This window comes from Pinus tabuliformis, chromosome 3_2 (genome assembly GCF_031772625.1).
Source record: "Pinus tabuliformis cultivar Carrire ecotype Pingquan chromosome 3_2, CPIR1, whole genome shotgun sequence".
Taxonomy (NCBI): Eukaryota; Viridiplantae; Streptophyta; class Pinopsida; order Pinales; family Pinaceae; genus Pinus; species Pinus tabuliformis.
Window position 1 is genome coordinate 298,073,196 of NC_142302.1, and position 17,230 is coordinate 298,090,425.

At 43.6% G+C, this 17,230-nt stretch overlaps 1 protein-coding gene and 1 long non-coding RNA gene across 10 annotated transcripts in view; one reads left to right on the top strand and one right to left on the bottom strand.

The window, feature by feature from the left end:
* LOC149180757 (immune-associated nucleotide-binding protein 9-like) overlaps positions 1–17,230 on the top strand; it is a 294,625-nt gene that overhangs the window by 171,037 nt on the left and 106,358 nt on the right. The gene's annotated exons all lie outside the window — the stretch shown is intronic.
* LOC149180758 (uncharacterized) overlaps positions 1–17,230 on the bottom strand; it is a 100,839-nt gene that overhangs the window by 70,751 nt on the left and 12,858 nt on the right. For 6 of the 8 annotated variants that reach the window (XR_016256966.1, XR_016256965.1, XR_016256962.1 and 3 more), the window contains exon 3: positions 7,903–7,976. The exons of the other annotated variants lie outside the window; for them this stretch is intronic. This is a non-coding gene — a long non-coding RNA (uncharacterized LOC149180758). The remainder of the gene's footprint in view (positions 1–7,902; positions 7,977–17,230) is intronic. 8 annotated transcript variants of the gene reach the window in all.

The following is a 17,230-nucleotide window of genomic DNA, read 5'->3' on the forward strand; positions in this document are numbered from 1 at the left end:
AGGCGCCAGAATGTAGTCGTTGAGAACTTGTTCGGCTTCCTCGAATGTTAAGCATCAGCGGAAAACAGAGTCAGCGCCGAGACAGTACAAGGTGTCCCCAATAATGCGATAAGGTTGAGAATGATGGCGAATCCATCACCAGGCATCTCTGGACAAATCGGGACAAAAAGAGGATGTCTGGAGATAGACAATAATGTCCCCGTACGAAGGATCAAGGGTACTAATCAAGAATAGAGTTTCATATGGAATATGGTCCTCTAACCGAGAGGGCGCGGTAATAGATGGTGGGGAGAAAAGCAACTCAGCAAAGATGAGGGACTTCTTAGACTTGGCGGTGGTGAACTCCAAGTCAAACTCTTGAAGGATGACAATCCACTTTGAGTATTTCCCCCCCCCCCCCCCCCGTAACTGACGTGACAAAATGTACGTCATTGGGTTGCAATCAGAAATCACCGTCATGGTACGCAATAATATATAGTGGCGGAAATGCTAGACGGCGCAAATGGCGGCCAATGCCAACTTCTCGACATAGGCATATCGAGTTTCCGTATCTAGTAAATTGCGACTGAGATAGTAAACAACATGCTCAGTACCATCATCATCATCTTGAACTAGAACCATGCCAATGGTGGTATTAGCAGCAACTAAATAAAGAGTGTAGTCACAGTGATAGTCAGGGGGATGCAACAACGGAGCAGAAACAAGGAGGGCCTTGAGGTTCTCGAATGACTCTTGTGCAGCGACATCCCAAAGAAAAGGGGTGTCCCGCTTTAATAACTGCGTATAGCCTTTGGCCACTTCAGCATAATTCAGAATAAATCGTCGTAAAAAATTTGCTTTACCCTGCAAACTTTGCAATTGTTGCAAAGAAGCAGGGGGAGGGAGATTTAGGATGGCTTCGACTTTAAGGGGATCGAGATGGATACCCTCCCGGGAGATGATGAACCCGAGAAGTCTGCCTGACTCAACGCAGAAGACACACTTATGCAGATTAAGCCGGATACGATAGTGTCGACAGCGGAGAAAAATTTCATGAAGGTGGGTTGGATGGTCCTGGCACTTCGCTGAATGAGCCGAAAGGTCATCCAGGTAAGGCTGAACAATGTGTCGAATATCATGAAATGCATAAGACATTGTGCATTGGAAGGTGGCACCGGCATTTTTTAAACCGAAGGGGAGCTTTTTATAAGCAAAAGTTCCCCACGGATAGATAAAGGCGGTCTTGTGTTGATCCGTAGGTGAAATATTAATCTCGTTATAACTAGAAAAGTCGTCCATGAATGAATATATCTCACTCCCAACACACTCATCAATGAGCTGGTCAATGAAAGGTGTAGGGTAGTTATCTTTGGGACAGGCACGATTAATGTCACGATAATCAACACATACCCTAATAGTGCCCTGTTTTTTAGTCACGGGGACAATGTTAGAAACCTAATTTGTGCATGGGATAGAGTAAATGAAGCCAGCCTTAAGAATCTTTTCAACTTCTGCTTTAATAGCTACAGCCTTTCGGGGGTGCACAGGTCAAGTTTAGCATCCGAATATGTAGGTATCTCATGCACTACGATACTAGGATCGATGTCGGGCATCTCTTCGTAAGACCAAGCGAACACATCACAAAATTCCCGAAAAAGATCAGTATAAAGCTAAATCTCCTCCAAAGTACAAGTTACTCGAACATGGATGTGCTCGACAATCCCTGGTTTAACAAAGATGTCAATTGGTTGAGTTTGCATAATGTTCCCCATATTCCCTTCAGAAGACACTTGATGGATTTGGATGGGTGTCTGAAGGGGTTGGGAGGGGAGACAAGGAGCAAACCGCTCGATACAAGTAAACATTTCCTTATGGGTAGGGAGAAACGAAGAACGATGGTGATGATCAGACCAAGGAGGTTCCTCGAAAGACATAGTCTCAATAATTGCTTCATCAGTAGGAAAAATTTCCTTCAAAGGGTCTAAAGAAGTGGCTTCTCCAAGCCAAGGGGATTGAGTGTACGAGTCGAGAGCTCTACTAGAAGGAGCAGGTTTAGGGGATGGAGCCGATACAAAAACAATTTAGACGTAGTTGAGCTTGGTAGGACTCAACGACATCTCATCACCCCAAGATTTTATTTGATCAGCAGGAGGAAGAACCCAAGGATCAAAGCAAACAGAAATCATATTAATGGGAGCGATGTTGAGAGGTGGGAGTGAAAAAACACCCATAAGCACAGGACCTTTAAAGAGTCAAGCACCCACACTCTCATATGGAACGGAGGTATGCTCCACGAAAGGCACGTTACCATCAGAGGAGGAGGAGGCGAAGAAGGACAACTGGTCTACTGTGACAATCTTCCCCTGATGAGGAAAATGAATAACACGAAATAGAGATGAAGCCACGGCTCGCATGGCATATGTCCAGCTTCGTCCTAAAAGGAGGTTGTAAGTTAAATTGGCATCAACAACTTCGACCTCCACTTCGACCGTCTTCCCTTCCAGAGTAATAGGCAAACGTTGGAGTATACCATAAGGACAAGACTCTCTCCCATCAAAGGCTTCCAAGGTCGTAGGAGACTGGCTCAGAGTCGGAGAACCGATAGCCTTCCAACAAGCAACAGACATTATGCAAGTAGAAGCACCTTCATCAATGACGGTACGATGAATAGTTTTAGAATTGATGATGACCTGAATAAGGAAGGAAATTTGGTGAGGCAGTCTCGGTATATGACTGTCTAGGTCAAAAGTGATGAGGTCTGAGTCAGCCAGGTCAATGCCACGGATAGCCGATAGCAAGGACTTCCTCTGAGAGGGGCAACTCTAAAGGAATTCTAATGCGGACATAGCTTATGGAGCCTGGGCTAAGTCCTCAACGATGCTATAGTGCTGAGCAGCATGAGAATTAGGGTTGTAAGAAGAATTTTGGAGCATGCCTTTAGGAGGAGGTCAGATGACCGCTTCAGTGCTAGGTCACTCGATATGGAGGGGACCAGAACTGGACGGAGGAGCACTAGAGGGAACCACAGTTTCCTTCCTGGTGGGTGACAGATACTCTTTTGCCCAAGCACTAATGTGGACGGGAATCGTCCCAGCCATAAATACTTGGGAACCAAAGGGAGAAGAGGATTGAGATGGATCGGTCACCATTTGTGTTTGCTGCGAGGGAAAAGGCTCTTTGAGGACGACAGGAGTCCCAAGGGCACCTTTTAACAAATGACTAACTTCAGACTGCCTGGGGCGGTATTTAGTATAGTGATCCTCGTCACAGATAAGACAAGGATACTTAGAATTGCATTTGGCACCTTCCTTGGGTGGAGGTTTAGGGGAATCTTGCTTCAGTTGGTCAGCCTTATTCTTTCCTTTTCCCTTCTTTTTCCCTTTCGAGGCTTTGTCCGCCGTGGTGGACTGAACGGAATTAACCCCGGAAGTGTTACCAAATTGGATATGGCCTAAGAAGTATTTTCATTCGGAGTGTTCGACTTTTGCTTCCCAGGGTTCACGAAAGATTTTCTTAAAGGACGTATTGACAGAACCAATGACGCCGTCAACAAATGGCGTTGGCGGGGCTTTGGAAGATTTGGCCCTTGGAGCATCAGGCAAATAATCATATAGTGTACTGGATTGGGAGTAAACCAAGTCAAGGTACTGAGCACACGCAATAGCCTGCTCTTCAGTTACACATGCCCCCATAGCAATGACCAAGGCTATCAGACCGACAAATGAGGTTGTGAACCAGTCAGTCAGAAGCTGATCGGGAATCCAAAACTTAATCAAACGGCGACGTCATCTCCATTCATGGATATGATCAGAGATATGTGTGGCCATGGTCTATTTTAAGGATATTAGAAGATGTGTGCCCATTTCATATCGAATCGACAACTGAAAATGAGTTATAAATGCCATAGCCAATGAGTTAAAGTCCTGAAAAGATCTGCATGCTAGCTCAATATACCATTTAGCCACAGAGCCAGTGACGGTCCGTTGAAGAAGGCGGAGCCAGATTGAATCATCAAGCCATGAGCTTGACAAACACCATAGATGATACGTCATGACATAGGCTTGAGGATCTTCTCCAGCTTTACCGTCAAACTTGGGACAATCACCGAGAATTTTAGTTGGAACCAGTGGCCAATAAGGATTATGAAGAATGGGATCATTTGTCAGTTTGGACACATCCGGTAACTCCAATGTTGCTAAAAAGGGAAATTGAGGGTTAAAGGACATCTGACGCCGCGGGTAGGAGATAGCACCAGAGTTCCACCCAGTTGCTTGTTGCCCCCACTGATTTTGTCCAGACAGATTTGGCCCATAAGGGTTTAGTCCGTAGGGATTTTCTCCATAGGGGTTATAGCTATAACTGGACGGTTGACCCTAGATTTTCCCCACAGCATTCCACTGATTACCAACTTGGCCTGTAGGAGCAACATACGGTTGCTGGAAATTCTGGTAAGGATTCACCTGCAGTTGTTGATAATTTTGGTACGGGGAAAATTGAGTTTGCCCTTGGGATTGCTGAAAACCATAAGACGGTTGGGCTCCAAACTGAGCCTGGTGACCAGACTGTGTTTGACAAGCAGGTTGCGATTAGGATCCAACCTGAATTTGAAGACCGGATTGGGTCTGGAGCCCAGACTGGGGCTGAAAACTGGGTGGGGCTTGAGAAACAACAATCATTTGAGTGCCCAGTTGAGCAGGCCCAGACGGATGTCCTTGAGAAGATAGAGGTTGAACCATCTGGCTAGAAGGTTGGCCCGGTTGAGTTTGAGGTTGGCCCATTTGCCTAGAAGTTAGGACTTGCTAGGAACTAGGTTGACCTTGCAGAACAAAAGGCTGTCTAGACCGACCAGATGTTGCATAGGCTGGATAATTGGCTGGCCTCGTTGAATTTGAGACTGACCAACTTGTCCAGAAGGGTAGCCTTGCTGGGTACTAGTTTGGCCTTATTTAATGTAAGGTTGTCCTGGGTTACTAGAAGGTTGTCCAAAGTACGTGAAAGAAGACCCACCGAAGGTCGAAGTTTGTCCCGGAATGGATTGTCCTTGTGGGCCAACAGTTTGCCCTGAGTAAGGTTGCCCATAGTATGGTTGTCCATAAGACTGCTGTCCATAATATGGTTGACCTTGATAGGGTGGTCCTTGAATATTTGAAGACTATGCTTGGCCACCATGGTAAGCCGTGGTACCCCAAGCAACAGACAACAGCACTGAGACCTCAATAAAAGGTTGAGATGCTATGTGTCCAGGGTGATAAATATGGGATCCTCGAGAATCATAATAATTAAACGGATTTTGAGGATCCATATTCTGAGGAATTTGAGGATATTGATCATATGCCCCCCCTGCTGGAATGGAACCAGAAGAAGGTGGGGCACTTAGGCTAGGGTCAATAGCCTCGAATATGGGTGTTGCAGGGCCACTGTGTGAAGGACCTGGTGAAGGCCCGGCAACAGTGGTCACCACTGAAAATGCAGTGACGAAACTAACAGCAGGGGCTGAGGAAGCCACACAAATAGTTGGAATACTCGGGACAGATGTCACATTGTGAATCTGAAAGGTGAAAGATCCCGAAGTCGGAGTGAGAGTACGAGACCACATGGAACTTGTAAGGGGAGACCTAGAACCCATGATATCAGCTAGAGCATTATAACGTAATGGTAGCATGATGCCAAGGGAGGTGACACGGAAGGGTGAAGTTTCCGTCGGTATAGGAATTTCATGACTTGTCATCAAGGACTCTTCACTCGTGACGGGGTTCATCTCATCCATGTCAGAAGAAGACATTGAGACCGAAACACTAGGAGGAGTAAGGGGAAAATCTTATTTGGAAGGCTCCCAAATGGGGCTCCAACAAATATCATAATACTCATCTTCTGGAGCGCGAGAGTTAAGCGGTTGGATACTCAGAATAACGGGAAGAGTAACAATAGCAATGGGTACCTCAGGAGTGATAGAAGATGGGGATCCTTGGTTGCTTGGAACGGGAGACGGGATCGGTGATTCCGCCAGGATGATTTAACTCAAAAGCCCTAGTGATAACTAATCGAGTAAGGAGAAATAACCCTACGCAAACTAAAACGCAACAAGATCTAACAGGGTAAGTGTGAATGTGGCCGAATAAATTTTAAGACACAAGAATAGAACTTGACCTTTTCATCTTTAAAGAGTCGAGAAAAGGACGAAAAGATGACTCTAGTCACCTTCGAATATTTAATGAGCCTAAAGTGACAAGTGCTCAGATGGACCTTTTCTTTTAAGGAGTCTGGAAAGGAACGGAAGTGACTGCTCTGGAGAAACTAGGCAAAATGTTTACCAAACATCCCGTAAAACTGCATATACACCTTGGCGATCATATGAAAACCAAGGACTTTCTGTACGGCAGTCAATCTTCCTGAATGCTGTGTTCGGTGCATTACGGTTTGCAAGGTGGCAGACAAGGCTTCCTAGGGATATAGGATGATAATCTAGTGGGGTCTCCCAACATATACTCGACGGTACTGGGACCGTACTAGACCGCTATTGAGTCACAGAAGGAGGAATCACCCAACCTTGAGTGAAAACAATAGTGAATAGGTTTAATGATGCCGGAGCATGTCTCTAGCCTAGACCTCTAAATAGTGTGTGTTATGTTCCAATGCGTTGTTAATTTTATTCAGTTCATTTTAGAGTTGATCTTGAATTATGTTTCAATTTTCAGGCCTTACTGTATGTATACAACAAAACCTAGGATGCAGCTAGAATGAGTGAAACATCCTTTTTCTTCAATGAACACCTACTTACAGAAGGGTAGAGAGATCATTCCCAAACCAAGAAATCCAAGATAAGTCAAGAGACACAATGCAAAATACATCAACCCTACAATGCACGAATACCACTGATGATGGATTTGGTCATTTGCTTTCCAATATGCCAACCTGAAATGAAAATACACTTTCACTTTCGTATACTAAATGAATGCAGTCTTTTGATTTTGATTGTTTTAAATTTAAAAGAAACAAACAAGCAAGCGTGAAAGAAAAACTGGTCGATCCAAACAATTGTGATCTATGTTTGGTAGTGAAAAGAAATCGAATCAATACTAAAGATTGGCTCAATAATCGCCACTAAAAATCAACCAGAAATAAGCAATGGAGAAGGCTTAAACAAACCAACAAGAAGGTTGCAAATGAACCTTGGGCAAACCAGCAACCAAGCCAATTAATTCAAGAGCTTGAAAGAACGAACTAGGTCACATGGGCAAAAATGCAAGATTCATTCAATAAAGCCAAAGAAAGAGTGCCTTAACCATAAATAGTCAAATACAAGCTACTGAGCAAGAGAAAGAAGGCAAGGGATCAACAGGATTGGTAAATTCAGGAGGTAGAATTGAAAAAGAAATTCTACAGGAATCGTCACGAGTACTACACAAGCAACTAGGGACGATCAGCCACTAGCTGTAGCAACAGAGCGATGTCGTCGCGAGAGTACACGTCTCTTCTGCGACGGGCCAATTTCAGGAGTCGTCGCAACTGTACGATGGGATTCAGCAACGTGCAGGACTTTACAAAAGAGTAAAGGCGATGTCGGCACGACTGTTAAACTATTTTTTACGACAATCTTAAAAACAATGACAAACGAACAAGAAACTCCCAAACAAAAACCAGTCAATCCTTCAAGCAATAGAGGGATTTCCCAAATCAACTTAGGTAACCCAAAAGACTGATAATTTATCCCCAAAATTTAAAAGACACCAAATTAAAACCAAAACAAGAGAAAACAAGAGAAGAAACATACAAAGGACTTCCCCAACGGAGTCGCCAACTTGTGATGTAGGAAAGTGTTCCCTCTACGGACAGAGGCAACCCCTCTAGCCATAGAGTGGATCTAGTCACAACAAGGACAAAACAACAATTAATTCCCTTAAATAGTCATCATTGGAGGCCTACCTCAAACCAGTGGTTGATGAAGTTCCGTTGCGCTGCTCCAGCTTCCATTCCCTTCTCCTTAATGAGAAATCAACCTGAAACACCACAAAGAAACAACAGAGCACGTAACCGAGAAAGGACAATGATCTATTTACTCATAAAGTCAAGAAGTCATGAGCTATCAAGTAAATTACATACAAGACATAGGAAATCATTATTGATTCTATTAATAATAAATCAAGAGTAAAGCTTACAACCAAGTCTTGACGTCGCAAGCCTTCTCAGAGGGTCCAACCAGTGTGTTTCTTGAAGCATTCACTCTCAAAGATGGGTCTCCCAAATAGCAATATACCTCTCTCTCATTCACAAGCTTTACACAAGGTCAATGGCACTCCACACCTTCTTGCAAACAACAAAGCAATCCCACACTTGTCATACTCACACCAACTATCTATCAAACTCAAAAGCAGCAGCAACACTGTACAACCAAAAGAACTCGCAGATGATAGCAATGGTGAGTGATTTTATAAGAGAAGGAGTCTCCATGAAATGAGGGAGAAGGAGCTTATCCTCAGGGCAAGCAGCACAAAAGATGGAACTACCATGCCAGAGGGAGGAGGGCGACCCAAATTGACCCAACAATCAGGTCCAGAGACATCCAAAAGGCCAACTGTTGGAACAAATTCGCCCAATCTGGATCGTCGCTAGTTCATAACTAAGCTTTAGCGCTGACATCGCTAGTAGGCAATGTATTCAGTCAAACCGTCACTAAAGTTAGCAATTAGCCTTGTGCCGGAGCATGAAATCCGACCGTCACAGGAATCAAATGTACTCCTACAACGGAGGTGCGACTGGATTGTTTATGACCGATGTCCGTCGTGTATATTTAGTGAATTCTTGGAACGAGGCAGAAAACATATGAAAAGTGGGTCAATTAGCAACATAAGAGAGCACTTGTTCAATATGAGCATGTTTTATTGGGCACATGACACAGTAGAAGGACTACGGTGAAGGCAATGACAAATTATTGTGTAACAAAATCACAAGTGGTTGTCCAACGAAAAACACTTGGCATTTTGAAAATTGAGTTGTTGTGCTATCAAGTGTATATGGACCTTACAATTTTTTAGGCTTCGAGAGCAAGTTCATCATTTGAGAGATTGCCGAAAGAAACACAAGACCTCCTGAATAAAATCATGTCGACACACGAGGAAGCCGTGCAGGAAATTGCAGTAGTAGAAGCCCCAGAGAGTGCTGGAGTGATAGCAGAATTCCCTAAATCACCCATAGCACCGAGACCAAAGAAGGATAAGAAAACTATGATCTCGGTGTGCGTCTCACCAAAAAACCCACAAAGGACCAAGCTCACTTTGCAGGAAATGGGGAAGGCCATTAATCTAGAGGCGGACATGGAAGAATCTGAAGAAATCCTGGGGGATGAGGGGGACATCGAAATGGAAGATGAAACTGAGGGTACAGACCCTATTACCAAGTTACCTTAATATGCTCCTCTGTGCAAGGGCAAAGCCAAGGTGCTGAAGGACATAAATGAGAGCAAGAGCTCCTTGCAAACTCTGTTGCTCCTGGATGACATTGTTTTTGAGGGGCTACAATTAGGGTAGGTTCTTGTACTAAAGTTTGAAGATTGGGACCTTGTAGATCACAAGAAATTCCTGCATTTAGCCATTGAGCAGCTAATGCGCCAACGAATTTAAATGACTATTGGAACGATTGAATTGGAGCCATGGACATGACTCAATGGTGTAGAGAAAGCCAAGTCTCTCAACCTGGTCTCGGCACGACATTACCACCATGCCTGAGTGACTTTCTTCGTCATCAGGCAACTACTCTACTTGGTGCATGATGCTTATTTGTGGTTGGAGGAGCCCATTCCCATCACAGACCACTTGATTCATCAGATCACATAGCTGCCTTACTCATGGAAGGATCCAACCAACATATCAGAAGGAAAAGGTGGTGAGTTGGCCCTTGCGGAAGTTATTAAGAAGAAATTCAAGTTGGAGAAGAAGAAGCGGGGATATGCCATCTCCAGCATTAACAACCCTACAGTCAAGGTAGCAACGCAAATATTAGTAGGGAAGGTGATGTGGAAGTGCAGCGCAGATGAGGTGCCCACGCCTATGATTGCACTAGCAACCCAATGCACTGAAGGAGTCTAGTTCAACTTGGAAAATTATTTATGCAGTGAGTTCCTTGCGAACTGTTGCAAGGCACAGGAGTAGGGAAATATGTTTCACTATGCATGACTTCTGCTGTTGATCGTACTGGTGGCATGGGAGCTACCAGAAGACATCCAATTCCCTTCGATCACGCCGAACCTTCCAAAGGCAAGGAAGTATGCTTCACTGTGGGTGACCAAGGATGCACAACGCATAAAAGAAAGAAATATCTTTTGGGCCTTGATGGAGATGAGTATCTGGATGGGGATCAATCACAAGCCACAGTTGTTGCCCACAGTATACGCTATTTTGTAGAGCTTTGCAGAGTTCAAAGCGGATTTCCACCATGTATTTATCAGGGCACGGAAGGACCCCGCGAAGACATGGCATAAATTACCATATCTGGCGACTAATGATGTTATCTTTGCAGTCCTCCAGTATTGGCCACCGGAGTAGTGCGCTCCAGCAGGTTCCGCAGTGGAAACGAACAAGTCCGTCGCACAATGTAAGAAGGAAGACACAAAACTCTGACTAGTGCAGTTGGCTAAGAAGCATAGAAAGGAGGAAGTGGAGGCTAAGACCCAGGCAGCGTGCGACGCCGTGAAATTGGCCTAACAACAGAAGACGAGAGGAGAAGAGCGCGAAGGAGAGAAGTCACCTTCGCCTGGAATTGAGGCAAAAACATAGGAACCAACAGAACAAGGTGGCGTGGACCCGTAGAAGACATCCACCCAACTCAAGCATCAGTGCCCAAAAGAAAAGGTAGTGCCACAAAAAAAAACGAAGGCATCAAAGACATCCTTCGACCCAATCACCCTCGCTGAGGGGGATTTGCACGATATTGGAGAAATAATTAGAGATGTCACCGCGGAGGTGCTCGAATAGTTCGAAGAGTAGCAACAATTGGTATTATGGGCTCTCTGGATAAAGCTGCAGGAGTTGCAGGTTCGCACTCCAAAGGTTGGAACAATGTCCACCAGCTTCGCGATCGACACTTCAACTATTGAGGAGATGTTGCGCACTAGGGTGACCAATGCGATACTGCTACCTAATGGGGCACTCACTACAGAAAATGAGGCCGACAGGCCCATGGTCAGTAGCCTGAAAGGGGTGGGATTGAATATGGCCACGCTCCCTCAAGAGACACTCCACCTCTTGTAGGATGGAGTCACCGCGGAACTATGGGCCCAGGAAAGTCATGCTCTGCAGGTGATGAGCGAGTAGTGCATCAACATCGAATAGTTGGGCCTACAGTGCAATGTGGTTCCTGCCTGTCAAATAGTCCTAGAGTTGAATATTCAGGCAGAAGAATCGGTTAAGGTGCACGTATGTGAGTTGGCCATAGGTGTGTGCAACACTCAAACAAAGATGGCCAGGATTCAACTGGAGTTGAACCTGTAGATTGCAGAATTGCAGTTGCAAGCTCAGCGTTCAACTCCGCTAGAAGTCGGGGAACAGCGTACCACCACTGTTACAACAGCAATAGTAGCGGTCAACACTGCAGTAGCAAACTGCACGCGACTTTTTGAACAATCATTCGAGGTCGTGAGCACCCTGCAGGAGGACCCAAATGTAGAGCACCTGGAGACCAAGGCACATGAGCTACAACATAGATATGATGAGGTCAAAGGGACTGCGTAGATGATTTATGTTACACAGAGGCTTGCATGGATGCAGAGGCAAAAGCTCTCAAGGAACAGGTGGATGTCACTCGGGATAAAGAAGCGGTCCTAAAAGCGCACCTACAACGATGGATAGATGAAGCATATACGATCACAACTTCCATTGAAGGAAAGCTCGTGACACTGTAGGTAACTCAACAGAAGATTCAGGATAGTAGTTCAGCGGCAGTCACCGAGCAGCGAGTGGAAGAAGTCGAGCAGGCAGCAGCTCAGTGTGCTGCTGAGGTTGTGGTTATCCAAACAGAGCTTGGAGGTCTTCTTTCTAAGATCTTCGTGCCTACAGAGTGACTCAAGGGTGAGTCACGATGTTTGTATTAGGGCCCTGTTGGGTGCGGGATCCCCAAGGGTAGTTTTGGGGCTAAAAGCCCATATTTTGGTCAAATTTTGTAATCCAAATGTAAAGACTCTGTATTTTGTGGTCACAGAGCGCGTACATGTTAAAGAGTCATAGGGTTGTCCAATATTATTTCAGAAATGTAATGTCGGTTGTAAGAGACCTACCCATGGTATATGGACCATGCGATTATATAAATAGAGCTAACCTCTAAGTGGTTAGAAAGAAGCAAGAATGAAGCATCGACATGTATGAGAGATACCTCTAGAGTAGAAGTCTAAGTTTTGATCGTAGCGTAGGTAGAAGCTCTATGGCTTAGTACGCAGAGGCCTAGAAGTCTACAACTGAGTGCATGAACCACTATAGCTAAATGCGCAGGGTGGGTCGAATCTATAATCCTTCGAAATTATCAATAAAGAGAAGTATTCTACAATTTATGTGTCTTTAATTCCTGTTTATGCATCTTGTTATGTTGGCTATGAATTACACTTATAATGCTTATATGATGCATGAATTTTTGTAAATGTGTTGGTTAAGTGAACATAAGTAAGAACCTCTGTTTATGTGAGGCTAACTAAGATCGGTTAATAAGATAAGTAAAACACTTAGCCTAGTTTGGGAGATATCACAGTTAGCTACCTTAAGTAGCGTGAAAGCCCCTAAGTCGCAGGTTAGGGTTGCGCGAAAGCTTATCGTACCCTTTCACAAAGGTACTGAAGGGTGGAACTGAGGGCTAAGATACCCATGGGAAGGCAGGTACAGTTGGAATAAACTAACATCACGACCATCTCAAGGGTGTGGAAACTTAGTTCCAGCATCCCCCCATACTGCTTTAGGTGAGACTCTAGTCTGCGCTCCGCGGATGATGCCGAAAAGGCCAGTAGTGTAAGGATTTGTTTGGCTAACTAATGTTGAACCTGGGTTAGGCCCCATCAATCCTACAATGATCACGTCACTAAGTTCCCCTCTTGCCTTGGTCCAAAAATCCTGGCTCCCTCGAAGGGAAGAGCCAAAATGGATAACTTGGTTTGGAATGGTTGAGTGGTGAAATTGTTGAAGGTGATGATGAAGGTCGGTCTACAATGGTGGTTGGTAAATTATTTGCAAGGTCTCTTTTAATGAATACAGGTGTAGTTTCTTAGCTTCGATGGTGCATTATAAGGTTGTACAAATAATAGAAAAACCTAGGGTGTTGACCAAAATGGTTATCGTGGTAGCGCATTAGATGCAAAGCGTATTCTTTCATATCAACTTTTGCAATTCTTGGTTGGTTAATCATGCTAGACCCGGTGGGGAAGAGGGTGGGGAGGTTCATAGAGAAGAGTCCCTCGATGTTGTATTCATTAATTGGATAAAGACCAATAATGGGCCATTGAAGTGAATGGGTGGGTGTGGAATTGGAAGATTCTATGTAGGCAAGTATTTCATCAATCTCAGTATGAGAATTTGGAAGAGTTGAAACAAAGGATGATGGATGAAAGTTAGAAGGGCATGTGTGGTGTTGTTGAGGAGTGGAGGTTTTAGCTAAGGGTTGGCAAGGCAAAGGGGAGTTAGTGGTGACATGGTGCAAGAAGGTGGTGACATCTATAGGGACAACAAGTAAAGAAAAAAGCGCAGTTGGGTCAATTTGAACGTCAATGTAGTATGGATTGTTTGCTACTTTGAATTCCAATGTTGCCACGACGCAAGATCTACTCACAAAGAGCTCATAAGATGTGTGGTCACAGGTTCTTTTGTTGACAACAAGGATATCTATTTCTCAGAGAACACGAGGAAGGGAGTTGACAATATTAGTGATATCCTGAGGGAAGATAATAGTATAGCCAGAATATTTGTATTGGCCCCCACGTGCATGGGTAACTTGAAGAACTCGGCTAACATGAGTAATTAGCATCTCTTCCACTTGAGTAAGGTAGGAGAGGATCGTGGATTGTTTGCCTAGGTCCATGTTGTTTGAAGATGAGAAACGATGGACAATTTGTTCGGAGGCACAACAGGAGTAGGTAACAAAGCCGTTACGTTTTTTTGTTTTCATGAAAGGGTAAGATTCATTACAAATAGAACATATTTTCATGGGGGTAAGGGCATCAATTCATGCATGAAATTGGTGATGTGATTGTTAGAGACAGTTGTTGTGGAATTTTTGGGAATTTGAAAAGCAAGGAACATGGGGACTTTTGGGGACTTTCTGAACAGGGAAAGCGGGAGGCGAAGGAACTTGAAGGGCACGAATAGGTGGGTCGATATGAGGAAATGGAAATGGGAGCAGAGGAGAAGGGGTGGATGGAAGGAGAGGGAGTGGAAGGCGGGAAGGTATTGAATTTTGAGATGGGGTGATGGAAGGTGGTACAGTAGATCATTCAGCATTGTAGAGAAGCCGAAGACTCTTATTGATTTTGTCCCTGTAAAGTGTGTAGTGTCATTGTTGGCATGGTTTTCATACATACAACACTAGAGTGGATGACATAGCTAATAAAAAAGAAGAGTGTTTTCAAAGTTAATATTAGAAGTTGAATTTGAAGCAAAGGAAATTATATCAAGCATGTCAAAGGGAAAGTAGTTTATAGAGCAAATAATGTGTTTTTGTGATGCAATCAGAGGTATTATATTTTGTTTGGCATTTGAAAAATATATAGAAAAAGAATGAAAAAGTTTAATGGACATGTGACTACAAACATGTATATTTGCAAGAAATTAAGAAATATGCACAATGAACAAAGTGAGGAACAATACATGTCATGTGCTAATTTGAGAGAGAAGGATGTATTTTTTTTGTTATTTGGATGTTGTTTGTTTTTTTTAGGTTTTTTTGATGAATGAAAAGGGAGGTAGCCATAATTTTGTGCAAGCTATGTAGGAACATGGAAAGAAATGGGTAGCGTTTAGGGGGGGAACGCTTTATTGTGTTTGTGTGTATAAATCAAAAGTTTTTTCTTGTGATTATGTGTGCAATGCATAGTAGCATTTAATGGGTGTGTTATTTTTTGTTTAAGGAGTCAACATTACACAACAAGAGGTGGTGAGTATGAAACTAAGGTGAAATACAAATTTGAGGGAACTGTTTTCTTATGTTTTTTTTTGTTATGTTGGTTCTTGTGGGATGTTCAAATGAGTGGTAATTTTACTACAATGGATATCGTGAAGCATAGCTGGTTTGGATGCCACCATAATTTTAATAAATAGTTGTGTATGTTATCCATATTGAAAAGTTACATTTTAATTTTTATATTGAAGACATGTTGATTTTTGGTAGTTTAGATGAAGAGATTACCAAGGGTAGAAAATGCAAACGAGCGAGTTCCAATGTAGTTACAAGAAACAAATAGTTATGAGTAATAAGTGAACATTGATATATTCATGAGGAGCAATGCAAGTGAGAGATCACCCATACAGTTGTGAGGAACAAGTAAATGCAATGAAGGAGCAATATACTTACGAGAAAGAAATACAAGAGTAGAAAGTAATGTTGTAGGGGAGGTGCAAAACTAAGAGTAGATATAGAAGTTTGGACATAAGGGTTTCAACAAGGTATTCAAGTGTGTGAAAGGGATGGAGGAAATGAAGTGATTGCAAGGGGGGAAAGGAGTTGAAAATAATGAAGGGGAGTGGCGTAGGAGGGAACGCATTTGCAAGGTTGAAGTTGGCCATAAATGGAGAAGGTGGGGGGGGGCACGGGCGTGGGGAGGGGGAGGGGGGGGGGAAGATTCGGAGCATATGGGTGTATAGTAAAAGGGCGTGTAAAAAAGGAACATGGGGCAAAACAAAGGAGATGAGGAAATGTCATATTTATAGTTGGTGGGAAACCATCCTCGAAGGGGAATTAGTCGGTTGAATGTCGCGCATAACAAGAGCGAATGTGGAGGCATAGGGGAGCTCCTCGGAGCGCATGAGTGTTGGAAGGAGGTGATCAACATCATTGAAAGTGTCAATTTTTAAAGCCAATGTGAAGAGTAAGTTTCCGATCTTTCACCTTGTTGGATATTTTCGTGATAGTTTCCAATCTTTCACCTTGTTAGATATTTTTGTGACAGTTTCCGACTTGCTTGAGAGGAGGCTGAGGTCCTTTGTAGACATGTCCAAAAGTTCTGTTGTGGCATCATCAAAAGAAACAATATTGTTTAGGTGGTGAGTGTGGTCATGAAATTCAAGTTGGATCACATAGCAGTAGTCACATTCTAAGAAGGAGCCCTCACATTTTGTACAATGGTAGGTGTTGTCATTTTGGCAGGAAGCTTTTTTCCTATATTTCACCCCATAAACATTAAGGGAACATGAAAGAAAGTAGAAATATTCCATGTTGATAGATGTAGCTATAGCATGAAGTGAAACCCACAGAGTTTTTTTAATGCAGTCCATTACAGTTTGTTCAGCGATTGTTTTTGTTTTGATGGGCCTGTTGGGTGTACTTGTATACTTCCAACTAAGTAAGGGTAAGGATGAAAGGATGACTATTTCCTGGAACCATTGTACGAGTTTCCATGTTTCATCAATAGCTAGATTGATAGTAAGGTAGGTGGTGGGGAAGGCCCAACAGTCTGACCATTAAACTCGATGACACAACTGCCCTTGATTACAAGGACTGTAGTGGTTCTCACCATACAAAGGTTGGACAATTCATGGCCCTCGACATGGCAGTGCGTGCCGCAGAGGGTAACATCGTTGTTGCACCCAGACGTGTCACAAAGCAAGATATTTTTTTTGGATTCTCGAAGCCATCACATTTGCGTATGATGGAGGTAGGGGAAGTTGAGTTGACAACACCAATAACATCAACAATTGAGTTGAGTGATGAAAGTTTGATGTATCGTCATGTATGGAGGGAGACACATTCGATGTGGAGAAGAGAAAGATTTCAAAAGGTTGGTTAAGACAACTGTAGGCAAGGTTTGGAACCTTTATGGTGCCATTTGAAATGGTGTATATCTAGTTGATTCGAACGAGAGAATGAAGGGAGGTTTCCAAGTCATTAAAGGAAAACACGTCGATTACGTCACCGTTGTGGTCAATAAGGTCAAAGTTGAGCGATTTCCCAAAGTCGTGTCATGTGTTGTATTTACACAATGGTTTTTTTATGAGAACCCTACCTTGGATGGACCAAAATTTGCATGATGGGGTGAGGGCCTTGAAAGGTAACAGGTTTACAATTGCAGGGG